The 20,479-nt window shown below is 36.7% G+C and overlaps 1 protein-coding gene across 1 annotated transcript in view; it reads right to left on the reverse strand.

Moving 5' to 3' along the window:
- LOC124381299 (spectrin beta chain, non-erythrocytic 1-like) overlaps window positions 1-13,340 on the reverse strand; it is a 70,314-nt gene extending 56,974 nt beyond the window's left edge. The window contains exon 1 of the mRNA XM_046842784.1: window positions 13,191-13,340. The gene's annotated coding sequence lies outside the window, so the exon portion shown is untranslated. The remainder of the gene's footprint in view (window positions 1-13,190) is intronic.
- Between the last annotated feature and the right edge of the window lie 7,139 nt (window positions 13,341-20,479).

The raw sequence follows: 20,479 nt of genomic DNA on the forward strand, positions 1-20,479 counted from the left end.
AAAGCTTTTAGAAAAAAATAGAAAAAATAAATGAATTACAAAAACCCTGGTAAATAATTGAATCTATAAAAAAAAAAAAAAAATATATATATATATATATATATATATATATATATATATATATATATATATATATATATATATATATTTTTTTTTTTTCTTTCATGAATCACATACGACATGCAGAGAAATGTTTTTTATACTACTGTCCAACATTTAAACATGAAAAAGAAATAGAATATAAGGATAAAAAAAATGTATAAATAAAAATGTATAACGTATAGAAAAATATGGATATACATGAATTCTAGGAAGGATAGATGAGTATGGCATGTAATTACAGTATTTTTAGTGTGATCGTCCTTAAAGTGTCCATGTGCAGTATAGTGTGGTATAAAATGAGTATATAAAGTGAGTATAGTGTGGTATAAAGTGAGTATATAAAGTGAGTATATAAAGTGAGTATATAAAGTGAGTATAGTGTGGTATAAAGTGAGTATATAAAGTGAGTATAGTGTGGTATAAAGTGAGTATATAAAGTGAGTATAGTGTGGTATAAAGTGAGTATATAAAGTGAGTATAGTGTGATATAAAGTGAGTATATAAAGTGAGTATAGTGTGGTATAAAGTGAGTATATAAAGTGAGTATAGTGTGGTATAAAGTGAGTATATAAAGTGAGTATAGTGTGGTATAAAGTGAGTATATAAAGTGAGTATAGTGTGGTATAAAGTGAGTATATAAAGTGAGTATAGTGTGGTATAAAGTGAGTATATAAAGTGAGTATAGTGTGATATAAAGTGAGTATATAAAGTGAGTATAGTGTGGTATAAAGTGAGTATATAAAGTGAGTATAGTGTGGTATAAAGTGAGTATATAAAGTGAGTATAGTGTGGTATAAAGTGACCCTGCACTCTCACACTTTATGTACATTACTAATCTGTCATATATTCTGTATCCCTATTTAATACTCGTACCGTCTATATTGTCTCACTTTGTCTGTATTGTTTAAGCTGAATGTATAGTGTTATCCTTGTGTGCGTCAACACACTGGGCCAATAAACCTGATTCTGATAAACAATATTAGTTTAAAATATCAATTCATATGTTTCTGCTTACTTTGAAAAGTTTTCAACACATTTCTCTCTCTCTCTCTCTCTCTCTCTCTCTCTCTCTCTCTCTCTCTCTCTCTCACTAAGAGTCATGAAACTGTTGTAAGAAATTAACTTCACTGTAGTGAGTAATTGAATCCATATGCAGACATTTTTGTCCTATACACTTTCTCAAGTCTTTCTCCAGAGACTGGATTGTTTTAGTTTCCAATATACAAACAACACATTCGCTAGCCTACACTTTAATTACAAGCCAATTGGTTTTGACCTGCAGCCAAAAATAATTTGACAAATTGTATAATTGTGGAAATTCGCATCGAAGATGACTGTTTGTTTTTTATTAATCAGTTCAAAATTGTTGTAAAATAGAATGAGATTTTTCTTCCCCTCATCCCGGATAGTTAATACTAATAAAACACAGATCATTAAAGTACATGATCAAAGTAAATTCTTAGACTGACAAAATAGAAATCAGTAGTTTGGAATCATTAGCATATTATTGTAATTTCTAATGCTACACAAAACCTTATGTATATTTGAAATCTTAGTACACTACCTATGTATAAACTATATACATATATACACATACATAATATAAAAAAAGCTGAATATATACAGAAAGCTGGCCTTAGTTTGAAGGGTCAGTAAGTTAAATCTGGCTTGGCACAAAGCAGCAATCTGTAACACACCATTCTTTCCTGATCCCACACTTCATGTGATGTGAAGTGGCAACTGTTAAATGCTGAATGCTCTGATAAGTACATGGCTTAGATCATGTTGCCAAGAAATGCAAACGAGTACTGGAGGTTTTTCAATAGTTTTCAAAAGCTCTGTTCACATTCTGAACATTCTCAGACCTGAATAAACATTGTCATATAACGGTCAGATAGCGTTGTGTTGTACTTGGCGAAAGTAAGTGGTGAGGAAATGCTCTAGCTATTAATTCTTCACGTTAGCACAAACTAATAGGATTGTTAAGCACTTCCAAACAAAACCCTCTTTAATTGCAATGTGGAGATCAAACGCAGAAACAGAAAAAAACTCAATACGAAGCCAGAAAATATTCGATCAGAACAGCTGAACATACAACAAATGAATTGTATTGAGCAATGTTCACTTAATTCTGTCGAAGATCGTGTAAAGTCATCTTCATATCAGATCTTCTGGAGAAAAATAAACAAATACTGTATATTTTTTTCCTAAATTCCTCACTTGTAGGCTTATGGTTGCATTTTTCCTTTTGGGTTTCACAAGAGACATCAAGGCATTCTTACTGAACATTTTGTTAAAAGTCTATTACTCAAAATCAAAGAGGTTCTAATCAGCCAATCGTACGGTAGCAGTATAATTCATAAAATAATGCATATATGGACCAGCAGCTTTGGCTGAAGTTCACAAAAACTTTCAGAATGGTAAAAAAATGTGATCTCAGTTAATCTGGCTGTAGGATGATTGTTGGTACCAGACAGTCTGTGTTACTAGTAACTGAATGAGAACCGCTGTTGGTTAAGCTGACAAAAAAGCTACAGTAACTTGGATAAACCACTTTGTCAAATCGCGGTTAGCAGAAAAGCATGTCCAGGTTGGTGGAAGTAGTGTAATTGTACAATTCGGGTCTGTTTATATCAATCACTGCTTGAATGGCACACCCTATATGAGTACTGTGGCATCCACATTTTTATGGGCACAATTTACCTGCTTTTTAATTGGCGGTTAAATATGTATGAATATATTTATTTATTTAGCTGCAGTACTATTTAATTGACACTATTATTGTTAAAACTATGTTTATAGCCGTTTTCATTTATAGAGGTTTATACACACAAAACTATACATTTTATTGCTTTAGTCTTTTTTTTTTATTAGTATTTAGATTTTTTTTTCATTAAAATTTTGTTAAAAATATTCTGATAATCAAATCGAATAGAATCTTGAAGGCAGTACTGGAAATCAAAAATCACACGATTGTCGGCTAAAGGACTCTGAAACTGTGTAAAAAGATTCTTTTGTTTGATAAATCCAAGATTGATATTGGTTTAGCTTACCAAGACTGGTTATTGCTGCCAAAGGCGTTGCAACTAAGTACTGAGTAAAGTCTCTGAATACTTAAGTACATGTGATATTTCAGTTTTTTTATAAAATAAAAAAAAGACATTTCTAGAATTCTGTTTCACTTTGTCACTGTAGGGTAATGAGTGTTTTAAGGGGAGGGGGGGTTTATGATTAGTATGAGGCTGCAACATAAAATTGAAAAAATTAAAGGGGGTCTGAAGACTGAGATGCAAAACTCCGACTCAAAATGCGTAAAGGTTGACATAAAAGTTCAAGCCGGAGCCCATTTCTCAAAAGGGAGCATGAAATCTTTAGTCATTCATTGAAAAAGCATGCCTGAGATACAGCTGTCAGACTAGCAGAGTGGGAAAGAGAATATCTGACAGAAAAGAAAATGGTGAAGGAATAAACATAAGGAGAGTGGGAGGCACTGAAGGGCCTCAAGAAGTGCAAGAAGAAAATGACTGAGAATAGTTGCAAGATGGATTTTCACTTCTACCACTAGTAGTATCACTTCTCTCAACCGCATAGCTGGCAAAGCAATGAAATTAGCCTGTTGTAGACCACAAAGATGTCAACCCATGACTGACTGCTGACCTCTAGATAGCAGACCTCACACTGCAGTGCCTTGTTACTATCATTCTAGTGCCTGAATTAGTAATGGGCTTTTAATGTGGTGCTGTGTAAATGCTCCCTGGATTAAAAAAAACCACGAATCATATTTGCCTCTAATACACCCAGCAGGCAAATCCCTTTCAGAGCTCATGCTAGTCAAGCGCAGGAAGAAATCAAACTCTACTTATGTGGAACCTGTAACACAGCATTATAATGTAATACTTTGGATATACAAAACATAAGTAACAAAAATGCACTAGCTAGCAGGTTAGCACAGCTAAACACAGCAGGCAGATTTCCTGTCTAACATAATACAGTGTAGAAATTACAACATGGGTTTCATCTTACAAGCAATATAGAAAGATTCGTTTTACAGGTAATTCATTTAGACAAAGAAGCAACAGAGGTGCCACCTACTGTAGCATTTAAATGAAGGCCATGAGCTCTAGAATCCTACAAGTCATACACAGAAATAAAGTAGTGTTATTAGATTAGATTTATTTAAAATAAACAGTTATTAGAGACACAGAGAAAGAGAGATTGTGTGTGAATTACAAGTGTCTTTGTTGCATCTCTACTTAGAACGAAACTATAACTAATAATAATGGTGTTGGGGTTTTTTTTGTTTGTTTTTTACATTTTAACATTTTCTTCAATTCCATAAATTGCACCTGGGACCATTGATCAAACTCAATATATTCACCATACAAGTTTTTAAGATGACACCCAAAAATCGTCTGTTTAGCTCAGGAAGGTCATTTGGAACTTTAGCTGTTTTACTCTGTATGTAAACACGACTTTATGTTACTACGGTTGGAGTTTTTTTAGGCAGCGCCTTCGTTTAAAGCGGTGAATGAACTGACCAGAACTACCTGTGCGTTCATTGGTTTGATCGTGCACCTGCCACCCAATCAGAATCAAGTATTCAGACTGACCATAGGGTAATAGTAATACTAGTCAGTGCAGTTACCAAGGTCGCTTTCCTAAGGAAGCAAAACACCAGCATGTTAACATTGTCATCAAACATCAGAAAAAAAATATGATTGAGTGGCATGATTGTTGATGAAAAATCAAAACGACTAATCTCTTAGGAGAATGAGGTGAAAAAAGAAACAGCTTATTGAAAGAGGTCACTGGATAATGGTCAGACTGGTTTGAGCTGTCAGGAGCTTAAATGAAGATTCTGACAGATCACTGTGGTGCTCAGAAAAGCATCTCAGAGCTCACAGATATCAAGATATCAAACTACATCTGGGCTCAATCCTGTCAGCCAAGCACATGAATCTGAATTGCAAGCACACTTACAATTGGGTAGATGAAAAAAAGTAGATGGTGAATGAACATTATGGTATCTTGTGGATATTTGTTGACTAAACTAACAGTCTTATTAGGATAATAACTATAAAAACTTAGACTTGTGGTATTGTGATAGACTGCTGGAGGTCTCCAGACCCCACTTTGGGAACTACTTATATAGAAATATAGAAGAAATACAGTTAGAATTGAAACAGACTGCAATCTGGATGTCAGAGCTCTGCACAATTGCAGCCACAGTCAATCTCTCTCTCCCTCTATCCTTCTCTCAGCCTGTAAATCATCTTCTCCCACAGATTTCCTGTGCTTATGCAATATGACTGTGAGGCTGCCAGAATGCCCTGCAGCCCTCTGCATCCAAACATTCACTATATTCTCACACAGTGCTCTTTTCCTCATGTGCACACATCGTTTCGTCTTTAGATCACCATACATAACTAACCCCCTTTTTTTTCTTACCCTCCTACGCTCTCCCAAGGGAATTAATGAACACAAAGAAAAGGAAGGAGTACAGGAGCAATGACGTCTGAGAAAAAGCAGCCACCCGGTGGGCTTGGACATCTGAGGCTCGAATCAGGATAGTCAATAGAAAGAGTCATAAGATCTGAATGCAAACCTGTTAGAATTAGCAATTTTTAAGAGTGAAACAGCAGCACAGATTTGAACACATAAAGCACAGCTGAATGCAAACACCACATTAATCTCATGGATAATTATGATATCAGACTGCTAAATCTACATTAAAGAAGAACTGTTGGTAAACCTGGATTCTGCGAAAGAGATGTTAGAAATAAGACACAATGGTGGTTCATTACTGGATCTGTTACGTGTTTGGATGGTGTCGTAAACACAATACAGGTGAAGTCTGATCTATCTACCATCAACTCCTCTCACAAGTCTCATTCCAAGAGTAAAACCACATCTTCAGGAGAATGACTGTAGGTTTTTGTTTTTATGAAAAGTGTAAAAACATGGGAAATATGGGAAAGTACTTATTTACGCTATAGCTCTATTCAGGTAGGATTAGTTATACAGGTAGTCCCCTACTTACAATGGAGATAAGTTACGACGACTCCATTGTCCAAAATATCATAAGTCAAAGATGACTGACAGTCTTTACTGCTTCATGCTGATTTATAATTGTCATTTTCTGCCCCAAACTGATGGCTTTCCTCTTCCTTTTTACCCTACGAACAGGAGACATACTTGGGCGCTTGGAAGACACTCTTTTATAACTAAAATTGCCATCTGAAACCGTTTGAAAAACACACTGAGACAACTTTACTCCGTCGACCGCTAGCGAGAGTGGAGCATTTCACAGGGCAAAAGATACGCTCATCCCAGCCGCGTGTTCAACATATCGTACATTGTACGCTGGGGCCTGTGCCAGTACATATTTTTACAATTTTGTCAAATCGCTATTGTCATCGTAAGTCAAACTATAACTTGGAGACCATCTGTATATGGGAAGATGCCCTGAGAAATGTAATGACTGATTATGTACATTAGGGGGTTTCCTCAGTAACACCCAGTCTGTTATGGTTTCTGAGACATATGCACGTTCATTTACTAGGTAAACTGGGAAAATAGCAAAAGAAGAACTTCTGTAGGACAGAAAACAAAAGATCAGATGTTAGCAGACTGCCTCACACCCACAGTCAAACATGGAGGTGGAAGCTTAATGGTTTGTGGGTTCTTTTGGAGCGAGGAAATTTGGAGACTTATTCTGGGTGGAAGGAAAACTGAACCAACATGCCAAACATTTCATACTTCAACATCAAGCAATTCCATCTAGACTTCAGCTGATTGGAAGCAACTTCACCATACAACAAGACAATGACCCAAATCATACATCCAAGCTCTATAAGTGCTTGTGTATTTAGAGAGCAAACGGTCAGCTGGAGTGTTATCTATCATGGAATATCCTGCCCAGTCACCACACCTAAATCCTACTGATCTGCTCTGGGATAAACTGGATCACAAAGTCAGAAAGAAATATCCAACTAAAGTGGAAAACCTCTGGCAAGTTTAACATGAGACACGGCAAAGTATTTCAGCTGAATGTTTGAAGAAGGGTGTATAAAGTGTTTATCCATGCTAAGGGAGGATTTCTAATGAAAATAAAGTGCAACATCTGTAGATTTATATATTTGTGTGGTCAAAGTAAATCTTCATACCATTAAATTACGTAGTTTGTTGCAAAGAAACAAAAGTAGCATGAATATGACTTTCAAAGCAATAAAAGATTAGGTGTTTCCAAACTTTTGACAGTTACTGCATATGTCAAAATTATACATGTTGGTACAAAGTTTGTAATATCCAGAGAAAACAGAGGTTTTTAATTCAACTTTAACGAGAAATCACTAGGAATAACTTTTTTCTCAACCCCTGCTTGAGTTGAACTGATTTACTGCTATTGGCATACTGGAATGGCCACCTACATCCAATCATGAGGTGAGTCCAGCTGTCCACATGGACATCTTAGTTTGACAATCACACATACATCAAGAAGACACGCTCAGGTCCATGATTTAAAAGATATTGCTTATCCCATGTACAAGAAATCAATGATAATTACTGTCTTTTGGCAACGTTACTCAACAGGCGTGTGGACAGCATCGACATGCCACCTAAACAGTGGTTATGTTCCCTAAGCAATTATGAAAACATTAAAAAAAGCTGATTACATCAAGTAACTTAAAAGATACAGCATATTAATAAAAATATCACTTTTTAAAATGTAATCTTGTGTAGTGTTTTGTGTCCTGTCGTAAACAGTTCAGTTTGACACTGCATAAATGGACCGATCTTAATTCTAACAATATGTGTAATAGATGAAACAACAGAGATGTCTATCTGACCTGTCCACCAAGTATATGTTTATCAAGAAGTGTATATTGTATAATATACATCCCAAAAATACACTACAATGTGTACTATTTGTTCCTAATAGACATATGATTCCAGGTCTAAATTTCCAGGAAAGTTTCTCATGTGGTTTTAATGGAAATTCACTTTTCAGCCAAGAGAAGAAATCTCTATTTTTACAGATACTCATGTTTAAATACATGTTTTATAGAGAACGTTAATGTTATTCCAATGTTCATTTTTTTTTTATTGACCACCGTCACCTTAGATTCCTGTTCGCCTCTGGACTCACTGATCAACAAGGTGTTTCCACTCATTTACCAATTACCATTTTATTTTATTTTTTTTAATACAGCACATAACATGCCACTGTCACGGAGATTCCATTTTAATTCTTTACGTGAGCATTAACTAAAGCTCTTTACATGTATCTGTGTGATTACTTGTATTCAACTGCTGCTACACGATTGGCTGATTAGTAGATCTGCATGTTCATGCAATTATTCAGCGTTCCTTATAAAGTGATTGGTGACTCTATATTTAGATGTCCTTTCATTTAATTCCTTGAGACTGAACTTTTAATAGAGGCTGTAGTGATCACACTGTTGTCAATATTTTTTTACGAGTTTAAATGCAATATGATTAAAAGTTCAATAAAGCATTAGAACTACTACTGATTTAACTAATGTTTTTTTTAAACCAGACATTAAGGTGGCATTGAGCACAAATTTTATTTTTCAAGCTAACAAAGATTACTTGATTTCATATACCAAAAGCACAACTTTAGAATATTGTATTTCTACAACAGAAACTATTTACACAGCAAATTTAATGAAAAAGCTCCACATTGAATCTCTGTGATCTAATTGACATAAATGACATCCCGGTCAGAGTGAAATGAAATCAATGAATCACAAATAGCATGAAATAAAAAGCTAATTTTCTGAATTACGGTTTCTGCAGTCATGAATTCGATTTATCGACAACCATAAAAGTCTCCCCACTTTTGGCTCATTCACACTTTTTGCTTTGAGGTTCTTAAGTCCAAATACAGAATCAGGGGTGGGTTGTTTGTTACTGAACTGTACAAACCGTTTACATGCTGTTTTTATGCACCTCTCGACTGCTGCTACTGCTGTTTTTGCACTGCATTGTGTTTGTTTACATGTACTCTCGGTTATAGTCTTTATAGTCCTCTTTGCACAGTACTGTATATTCAGAGTATACAGTAGGTTTACAGGTCGGTGCTATCTTGTGTTATGTGTATTGTCCCACACTGTTTTGCGTTGTCTGTCTGCACTGTTTGCACTCGATGCACTTTATGTAGCTTTATGTTGTGTGTTGTAGCTCTATGTTGTTTAGTGTAGCACAAGGGTTCTGGATGAATTTTGTCTCATTTTTACTGTGTACAGTGGAAATGAGAATAAAAGCATCTTGACTTGTCGAGTGGACCCTCATACAAAGCCGAAAATTATTGCACTGGAACTGATGATGGCATTATTAGATTACAAAACACACATGCAGCAGCAACAAACCTAAAGGCTGCACAAGATGAACCAAAAATGCTGCAATAATCTGGTATGCACGACCCCCTTTCCTCCCACTCTTCAAATTTAGAATCCACATTCAAAAAATTGGATCAGCAAAGGGTTTTCCCCAGTATACAACATAGGAAATATTGCTAGAGACCCCACTATATTATTGCTCTAAAATGCTAGTAGGCATGTTAAAGAAACAGAACAATGGCAATATTGTAGACTTCACAGAATTCATAAAAGAGAGGTTTAAATAGGGGAACTTTGTATATTAACTATATTGCATAATTGCAGCACCTTTTGAAGCTGAGCCACAAACGCTTTCTTGCTAACCCATAGTACACTACAGCAAGGACACAAGATCTAGGAGGCTGTACAAAGTCTAATACATTAAGAGGAACAGAGGATTGATGTTAGCCAAAATGTGTTGGGATCAGTGTTTATGGGAAAGCATCAGTGCATGATAAATTAGTGGTAAATGTTGAGTTGGAGGAAGTGGTCTACTTTTTACACCGAGTCATGACATGGCTTCACTCACTACCACTTGGCAGAGACCCCAAGCTGCCGACCCTTCTTTTTTTTTGTTTGTTTTTCCATCTATTGGGACTCCCACCCACATACCATTTCCTGTATATGGTAGAAATGATCATTAGTTTTAAAAACTGCTGCTGCTCCTATACAGAACACCTATAAAGCTGGATTTTGAAAAGAAAACTGTCTTAAATGAATACCTATTCCACATAGTTTGAGACAAAAATGTACTCTTAACTTAAATGTAATTGCAGAAAGTATTCAAGTCGACATGCAAAAAAGCATCTGGTTGATCAGCAAACAACAGAAAGAAATGCCAAAATCTTGACATTGCAGGGCCCACAAACATTTCCATGTATAACTGCTTAATGAAATATAACCTGCGATGTTGTATGGTTTAGAGACAGTGGCATTGAGTAAAAGACAGGAGGTGGAGCTGGAGGTAGCAGAGCTGAAGATGTTGGATAGCTGGATGGACAGGATTAGAAATGAGTTTATTAGAGGGACAGCACATGTAGGACGTTTTGGAGACATTGGTGAGGGAGGCAAGATTAAGATGGTTTGGACATGTGCAGAGGAGGGACATGGGGTATATCAGTAGGAGAATGCTGACGATGGAGCCACCAGGAAGGAGGAAAAGAGAAAGACCAAAGACAAGATTTATGGATGTGGTGCAGGTAGCTGGTTTGAAAGAAGCAGATGTAGAGGACAGTAGTATGGAGACGGATGAGCCGCCGTGGCGCCCCCTAACGTGAGCAACCTAAAGAAGAAGATGATTACTTAATGTAATACTTTGAGAGGAAAAAAAAAAAAAACGCCATCCCATCTATTGAAGGCAAATTATATGGAAATGTGAAATGCGTTGGTTAGCAATAGACATTGATGCAAGTTCCATTTTTGGGGGGAAAATAAAGATTCTCCACTGCCGTTTACTGCAGAGGAGTTTTACTCTGTGAAACATCTACGTGCTAATTGATGTAAATGTAAATATTTCCGTTTTAAATATATCACGTCTATAGTTAGTATTAGAAAGCCATCACTGCCTCCTGAAAATAGACAGCCGTTTTGATTAGCTTTGGTCAGCAAATCCATGTTCTTCAACATCTTTCATATCCTTGTATGATAAGGGTAGAAACATGCTTGTGTTAGAAGTTTGGATTGAGAGAGTGTTTTGAGAGAGTCACAGCTGGACACATAAGGAATGAGAAGTTGAGACAAAACATGATTCCTTGAAGAAACTTACTATAGAAAAAAACAAACAGTTAAATGGCATTAGAAAAAAAAGCATTGGAAACTGGGACATCATAACCAAGAGGTTAAGATGGCCAGGAACTATGACCTGAGACTTACTAAAGACTGCTACTGCTTTCACTGAAGCTGTTAAATGTTTTTATTTTAATCATGAAAGTGGCTGATTACATACATTTGATCAGAAAAGCGAAAAGTCTCTGCGCTAATTTTATTTTCTTCCAGAAAATAAATACAAGGCATTTGGCACCATTTGAACGTTAACTGAAAAGCAAGAAGAAACAAAAAAAATGTGTTCTAACGATTTAAGTATAGCTAGCCAATCACCCAAACATTTCTGCCCGACGCAGTTTATATATATTTAGCCACAACCAAAGAAACCAATAAACGGCAAAGCTTATGCAGAGCTGACAAATGGCAAAATGATGACTAAACAGGGAAGGAGTGCCCCCCAAGTGCAGGAAGCACTAAATCTACCAGTAATGCAGCTCAGCCACTGCAGTGCATCAGCACCCATAGACTGTTACATTGTCGTATTTCTTTTACACTCATCAAAACTGAACTTTCTTTACTCATTCAGATCAAATGAACACTGCAATCCAATATATAGAATTGCAGCCAATTCCTCCACTTCTCATTAGTTCACACTAATTATGTACATCTTATATGTAAATGAACTGAATTTCCATAAATACCACATTTCTTGTGTAAATGTAAAAAGTTTATATAAAGTGTAAATAAATTAGACTCTTCTACATCCCAGTTTAAACTCTGGATCTCCTTAATAACCAGTGCACAGAGATTTCGAACTCACGCAAAGTCTACATTTTTAATACAACACAACACATCTATGAAATCAGCAACAACCATTGGAGCTTGACCCAGTAAATCCGTGGACAAGCAGAGAAGAAACGTGATCCATCTCATCCAGCTTTGAGTTCAGTGTGTGCTCCTGTGAGGACACAGTAAGGTTCTGCAATTGGACAGCTGGTCTCTCCAAGTACACTGCGGCAGGGCAGAGCTTTCATATTGCAATGCTGCAAAGCACAATCCACAAACTTCTCATGGACCTGTTTTGAGAAGATTTCCCCCAAACATGAGCAACAAGCGTTCAATAACCTTCAGAGAACGATCACTGCGATGCACGGGCATTCAGACAAGGGCGCAATATGACGGAGCAGATTATGAATATAATTATAAATAATAATAATAATAAAAATAACAATATTAATAATATTATTGTTATTATTATTAATATTAATACTACTACTAATAATAATAATAACAACAATAACAATACTATCAATAATATTATTGTTATTGTTAATAATAATAATAATAATAATAATAATAATAATAATGATAATAATAATAAAAATAAGATATTTTGCAACATGGTATGGGATTGTTTCTTTTATTTACAGGATTAAGTTGTGTTTGCAGTAAAATTGCACTGGTGATGATTAAAAGGCAGGACGCCCACTCACCAAAAATACGCATTTTTACCCTAAGTAACGGTGCCGGCGCTGGAATAACGCACATGATAACCACCGAAATCTCTTGTATTGTATTTTAAGGCCTTGTTTTCAGTGTTCTCGTTATCCCCAGGATTAAAGCTGGGATCTTCCCTGGCACTGAATCAACACTGCAGAAATGATGCACAAGCTCGCAGCACCAGCAAAACCAGCAACGCAAACACTCCAACGCCTTTCTCCCAGTCTCACCTGAATCTTAACACAGTGAACCAATGAAATAATGAAACAAATAAAGAAAAATAATCACCCCGATCAACCCCCATGAAAAACGTTTACCTACAGCGTTCAACGCCACCGGGTGTCAATCGCGGGCACGCGCACGACTCCACCTGTCCGAATGAACTGATTGGGGTATTAATTGATGGTTATTTTTGCAACCTACCTTTTGAAGAATTGCCCCCGTAGATAACAAAATGCAGCAGGGAATGAACGCTGTTGCCACAATCTACCCTCCCTGTGACAGCAGCAGCATCACCACCATCCAGAGAGAGAGAGAGAGAGAGAGAGAGAGAGAGAGAGAGAGAGAGACTCAATGCGGGCTCGTTCACGGAGTGGGCGGAGCTTCACGAAGTGCCCCGCCTCCACACTGGCGCAACTTATCGACCTCACCCGTGAGCATCCAAAGCGTTCCCCTATAATAAAGATGCATTATGGGTATTGTGTTCAAACTCTAACCAAGCTACCCAGTTGTGATTTGCACCCCCAATAAATTTCGATGAGGGCTAAATTACTCCAAATAATTTGAGTAGAAACAATGCAGCTGTCTGTCTTTGATTATTCCACCCACAGAATATACAGTATTTGTATAAAAAATGTCATTAGAATCAAGCAGTATTTATATACCTACTGTTTTTATTTTGTCATGAGTCATACCAGGAGCTTTTTCGGAAGCTGTACGTATCTGTCACTTAGAGCTGTGGCCTGTACCAAATGATACATTTTCCAAAAAAATAAAATGGATTCTGAAAAAAATTTTCATAATCTGTCCTGTAATAATCCTGTTTTATCTTGTCCAATGAAACCCCCCTCAGGATTGCTTTTTCCCTGCCCCTGGTTATAGTTATCGCTTTACAGTAGCTGCTCATTAGCTGATTAAATCCAAGTGACCAATCGTATAAGTTAATAATTATCAGAACGCAATAATAAATATAACAAATAAATACAATAAAATAAAACAAATATTTTATATACAGAATAACTTTCTTTCAGCTTCTCCCATTAGGGGTCGCCATAGCGGATCATCCGCATGTTTGATTTGGCACATGTTTTTACGCTGGATGACCTTCCTAACGCAACCCTCCCCATTTATCCGGGCTTGGGACCGGCACTAAGAGTGGCTGGGGGTGGTTCCCTGACCGGGGATTGAACCCGGGCCGCAGCGGTGAGAGCGCCGCGTCCTAACCACTAGACCACCAGGGGACCTATTTTATATACAGAATAATGGCTATAATTAGTTTTTTCTCTTGTGGAGTTATGTCTTAGACACAAAACCCAGCTAATTAACTCATACACTGACCAGGCAGAACTTTATGACCACCTGCCTAATATTGTGTTGGTTCCCTTTTGCTGCCAAAACAGTCCTGACCTTTCATGAACTTCTTCAACAGTTTGAGCTACAGGAGCTCGTCTGTTGGATTGGACCACACGGACCAACCTTTGCTCCCAACATGCATCAATGAGCCTAGGCCACCCATGACCCTGTCACCAGTTCACCACTGTTCCTTCTATGGACCACTTTTAATAGACACTGATCACTGCAGACCCGGAACAGCCCACAAGAGCTGCAGTTTTGGAGATGCTCTACACCAGTCATCTAGCCATCAATTTAGCCCTTGTCAAACTCGCTCATATTTTTTTGCTTGCCCATTTTCCTTCAACTTTAAGGGCAAAACTTGCTTACTTGCTGCCTAATAAATAAATCCCACCCACTAACAGGTGTCATGATGAACAGATAATCAGGGTTCAATGTGTTATGCCTGGTTGGTGTATGTACAGTATGTGTCTGGGCCAAGTTTGGTGTGTAGGCCTATTCATACAGACATAAACCATACATTAACCCTAAACCTTGGCATCAACCTTCCAATATTGTAAAAGAAGTGTGGTCAAGCCTTTGGTTTGAAATCATAATGACACTAAATACACTCAATTCTGCTCTACTTGTCAGTGCTGAATAAAACAACATTAGGAAATAAATTGAAGTAGATTATCTGAGCAGAAGCACTGTACCAATCTTCTTCTTCTTTCGCCTTCTCCCATTAGGGGTCGCCACAGCGGATCATCCGTCTCCATACCCCTGTCCTCTACATCTACCTCTTTCAACCCAACTACCTGCATGTCTTCCCTCACCACATCCATAAACCTCCTCCTTGGTCTTCCTCTTTTCCTGCTTTCTGGTGGCTCCATCCTCAGCATTCTCCTACAGATATACCCCATGTGCGTCCTCTGCACATGTCCAAACCATCTCAATCTCGCCTCCCTCACCTTGTCTCCAAAACGTCCAACATGCTCTGTCCCTCTAATAAACTCATTTCTAAAGAAGCACTTTACCAATAATGTGACGATTTCCTTAAACTCATTAACAGAATAGAACATATAAGGTTTAATTAAGCACCCTGTAGCATGTGCGAGCTTTTCATTTTGTCTAATCACAGCATTTTACTATGCTACTGTACATGTGATACAATTCAATCATTAAGGAAGAAGCCATGGATATCTTATAGTTGCTAGGCAACTCATGCCTCTCTAGAAACACTCAACAGGTACTGTATATGTGGGTGCACCCTGTAGAGCTTAACGCTGTGGGTTACAAAAATATCAGCCGCAGTAGCAACAATAACACACTGTACCGTTCATAAATTAAACCCTAAATTTATTTTGTCAGAATAAATTTGTAAATAAGGTTGTTGCTGCAGGATTTCTTACCACAACGGACAACCATATCCGTAACAGCAACACGTTACTCCAGCATACAACATATCATACAATACTAAAGCTCTGCACTCGTGCAACACCACAATACACCTCACAATCTATTTTTTCACATGAACAACACAGCAGAATATTATTGATGTTTTATTGCGGTGGTCTCAACGGCATTTGTAATGTAAATATGTAAAAGGAAATCATTGCACACTCCACCTTAGAGCTGACTGAAAAAATGCAACAGGATTTTAAAATCATTATTACCAATCCATCCACCAACACACTCAGTAGTACTAGTAATATTTTCCCCCGTGTTCATAAAAGATCTAAAGTATTATAATCTGAGTGAAGGTTAAAAGTCCATCCAGACCATTGAGTTATACACTAGAGTACATGTACTAGACATGAAGCCTGGTTTAGCTCACAGTTTATTGTTCAATAGTTTATTTAGGCCATGCTGTGTGTTCAACTGGGAATTGAATAACCCAAAAGCCTTCTACCTCACACATAAATGACAAGAAAATGACTGGTGAAAATAGTGGAAATGGAGTTGTAAGACACTGTCAGTAACCCTGCTCTAATCTTAACCATCATTTTTTATTACAAAACCAGTTGATTCATGCAAATTTCTAATTATCTACCTGGTTACAGTGTTAAATAGGCAGGGGTGTGTGTTGAGTTTCATTTCTCCTATGTGGGGCTGCTTTGTGCAAAGCAGTTGCTATGGCCACGACACAGAGTCCCTGGGCTTCTGTCAGTGGAAAAAGAGCCATGATGAAGAGGAGGGCCAACAATGAAAAAAAGAGGGGGATAAAAAGCCAGATTTCAGGCAAGAGAAAGTGAGCATGTGGGTGGATGTTTACTCACTCTTGCACTCACTCATAAATTTATCTTTCTGCCCACGTTTGGCATCCAGGGCAATGTAATACTATGTGAATGTAATCAGTTGCACTGTTCAGAGCAGTTTTAAATGTAACACTATGCCAGAAACAAAGACTTTAAGTTATACAAAAATAATTGATCTGTGAACAGTTAATGGCGGGTCTCTGTTGTAACTTAATGTGAACACAGGTTTGAATTAAAAGAAAAACAGATCTTGGGTATACGAGTATGGCATATATCAAATAAAAAATAAACTTGTGAGAGCAATAGTTCATCTTATAAGCAATTTTAGTAGAAACAATACAAATACAATACATTAGCTTGGGCGCTAATGTAGGGTGCAAGAGTAGTTATTAATGCAATCAGCTAACATTACTGCCACCAGCAAGCGGATTAACCATCAAAGTTACAAGTAGTTTGCATATTTACAAACTAAAAATCGCTCTCATGAACACCAACGTGTATATCACAGTATATGCTCATGCATAAATTCAGTCATTGATATCAGAGCTACATCAGATGTGCATTACATAACATGCGACGAGAATTTAAAGCATTTCAAACGTATGCCTCGTTTTGTCAAGCTGCTTACAAATGTATTCATAAACACAAGCAATTGTAGATGTGATGTTCATAAAAATGGCAAAAATTACAGAAAAATATTTGCATCCTTCTCATACTCCTGAGTGCATGTAAATTCACCCATTAGAAGACTGCATAATGTACAACTAGACTGCTCAGCTTCTAATCATTTACTGTAGACAAAAGCTACAAGCATAGAATGTTTAACAGTTTTTCAATTACAGATTAAATAAAAAAAATGTAATCCAGTCGTTTCATATAAATTGCATTAACTGAAAAAAGTATGAGAGAAAAGAAATGTAAAAAAAAATAGTAATAATAAGGAATGTACAAGACAAATATTACAAATCAGTCAGTTAGGGAAGTCAATATAAATGAAGGGTGATGTCAGGTGTTCTTTTTCCACACAATCTGTATAACCCTTTATGTGCTGTCTAACAAATTCAATCTCCTACCCACCTGCTTTTCCAACAAGACATGAAGAAGTGAGCATTAGTTGGTATATTAGTGTCAATTCTTGGGCTTGAAAGTTGCCGAAATACTTTGCTTTGAAAAAAAATGAGTCGTTTTCCTGTGCGATTCGCTTGGTGTCTACAATCACCAAATGCAAATCAGCTGTGCTGTGCATGCACCTGGTCATTTACAGGAGATCAGTATTTGTCAACATGCACAACATATGCCATTTTCTAAATCTGTGAGAATATTTGATTCTCGTTCGGCTTATGTGAACATGGCTTTCATGCAACTTCACTAAAAGAACAATAATGAAAGCCTATTGACAATGTCCACAATGATGGACAAATGACGGCTTCAGTGTTGCAAAGCACCTCCCTTTTTATCAACCCTTTTCTTTTTTTCCTCTGCCCACGCACTGTATTAAATGCTGGCAGCCTTTATGATACAGTGTTCTGAGAATATTTCAAAGAAAAGACAGTATTATTGTGTTTAACAGTGTGTATGTTGTAGACTCGACTGCCTCAAGACAACTTTGTTATTTGTTAACTGGGTCTGTGGGATCAACCCCCATCTCAGCCTGCACATGAACTTGGCCGGACAATTGCTGTCGCTCTCCAGTGCGTGAGAGTGTGTGCTCTTTGCTTGCTCGTGTAAGTTGTATTTTAATACAGCTTGGCGTTTTGAACTTTTTCAGTGTACAGCAGTGTCTTGCCTTTTCCATTAAAAAAACCTCCAGTTGCTACCTTACCATAGCTCCATGGTTTTCAGTACAGTAACATAAAGTATGGCTATATTACATAAGCACTTGAATCAAGGACCCATCCAGTCATCGCCATGGAAACGCAGGCATTCAGATGAATACCATGACACACAGACAAAAGCTGGAGGGTGCAATCAATGGCGGATTGTGGTTATGTAACTGGGACAGATTGGCACTCAGATTTCTATAGCCTTTTCACTAGGCATATAAATCCTGTGGGTTTTTGGCTTGCTCGAATCAGACCATTTATTTCTGGAAACCGGTAGGATAGTAGGCATAAGAGGCCCCCTAATGTGTGGGAAAACATGGAAATATGGTCAGAGGAGGACAGGGGGGTTATTTCAGACAACTTGTATGAATATTGATATGACGGATTTTGCTTTGCTGTGATATCACATTGGAAGTTGTGGATGTGTGGACAATATATTCTTGTAAATATTTTAAAGTAATTATGGTGTTTTAAATTACATAAATCATTAGGAAGGAACCAAGCAGAACCTTCACTTTGTTTCAACACGGACGGTTTTAATTGCCGGATGTATGCGTCATGGTGGATTTTGGTGCTTGATTTGAGACTCGGCGCATCAATAAAACAAATGTTTAGTGATTAAAAATAATTTTTCGAGGAAGTTTTTTTATTAAATTTTTTTATATATCTGAGTAAAGAAAGGAAGCAGTGAATAAATGTGTGTTGCGTTCAAGGTTTTAATGTCTCCTCTTATATTTATTTATCTATATTTTTTATTAAAATGGTTAAAAAAACAGACATGCACACTGCATTAATTGAGCTTTACACCTAATGTGTATAATTAGTTTGTGTTTGAATGATGGGAAAAAAAAAAAATATATATATATATATATATATATATATATATATATATATATATATATATATATATATATATATAATTTTATTTTTATTTTTCCATCATTCAAACACAAACGAATTATTAACATCTAACTGTACATGTATGTCAGCATTCCATCTCCATTAACCACAGTTTTACTCTCTGAGCAGGACTCACTGCCTACTCTCTCTTTCTGCTGTCCAGTCATGGGGTGTCTATGAGCACATGGGGTGTCTATGTGCTTAAAGACACCCCATGACTGTGAGCACATAGATGCAGAAGTGAAAAGCGCTTTCCTCAGCACGTTATGCTGCTCTGTAACCCTGTCAGTGGTGTAAAGTATTTAAATAAATGTACTGTACTTTGTTACTGTACAGGCTACTTTCTAGTTTTACTGCGTATCAAAGATAAAAGTAACTTTTACTCTCTACTCAACTACATTTATGATTCAATATGTACTTTTTACTCCAGTATATTTTACTTGACAATAACTATAACCAATTATATTTTGCACCTCTGTTGATGATGCCATTAAAGCTCAACACTCCCTTTCCCCCATCTGCTGTCTGTGAACAACTTTTTAGCGATTCTGGCCTCATTTTCAGTCCAACAAGAGCTAGAATACATTTTGAGAAACAGATTTTGTTAAAGTTAAATAAAAATATTGCCCCTCTTTAAGAATGAGTGGTGCATCAAATCACAGTCAGCTCTGAATATTTGATATGAATTTATCTTTAAAAAAATGTTCGTCTATTATATACTAATGGTTCTTCTACTTTGTGACATGATAGTGTAATTTTATTTGTCTTTGCTTTATTTTTTCTATTTTTACTGACTTGTTTGGCCTTTGTTTCATTCTGGCATGTTGAAGAGGCTCTTGCCCTTTATCTAATGCAGTGTTGAGGTGAAAAATTTGAGTTAAATGTGAGTAAAAAAACTTACCGTTAAAATCAGATGCTCACATACTTCTACTCGTCATATTGCAATTGGTGCAATTCTAACTTTTAATGGAGTAGCTCTGCAGTAATGTATCTATAATTTTTCTCAAGTATGATTTTTTAGGTCCTTTGTACTTCTCTGAATCCTGTCCTGTAAATGCTCTTTGGTCACAGAGATCACACTTTTTCTTAATTTTGTAATTTTTGTTGTGAACATCTTAAAGTTCTTGACATTTTATGCATTTTGCTGCTCCCACATGAATGGAATATATAGTTGTGCCTA

This window comes from Silurus meridionalis, chromosome 28 (assembly GCF_014805685.1).
Source record: "Silurus meridionalis isolate SWU-2019-XX chromosome 28, ASM1480568v1, whole genome shotgun sequence".
Classification (NCBI taxonomy): Eukaryota; Metazoa; Chordata; class Actinopteri; order Siluriformes; family Siluridae; genus Silurus; species Silurus meridionalis.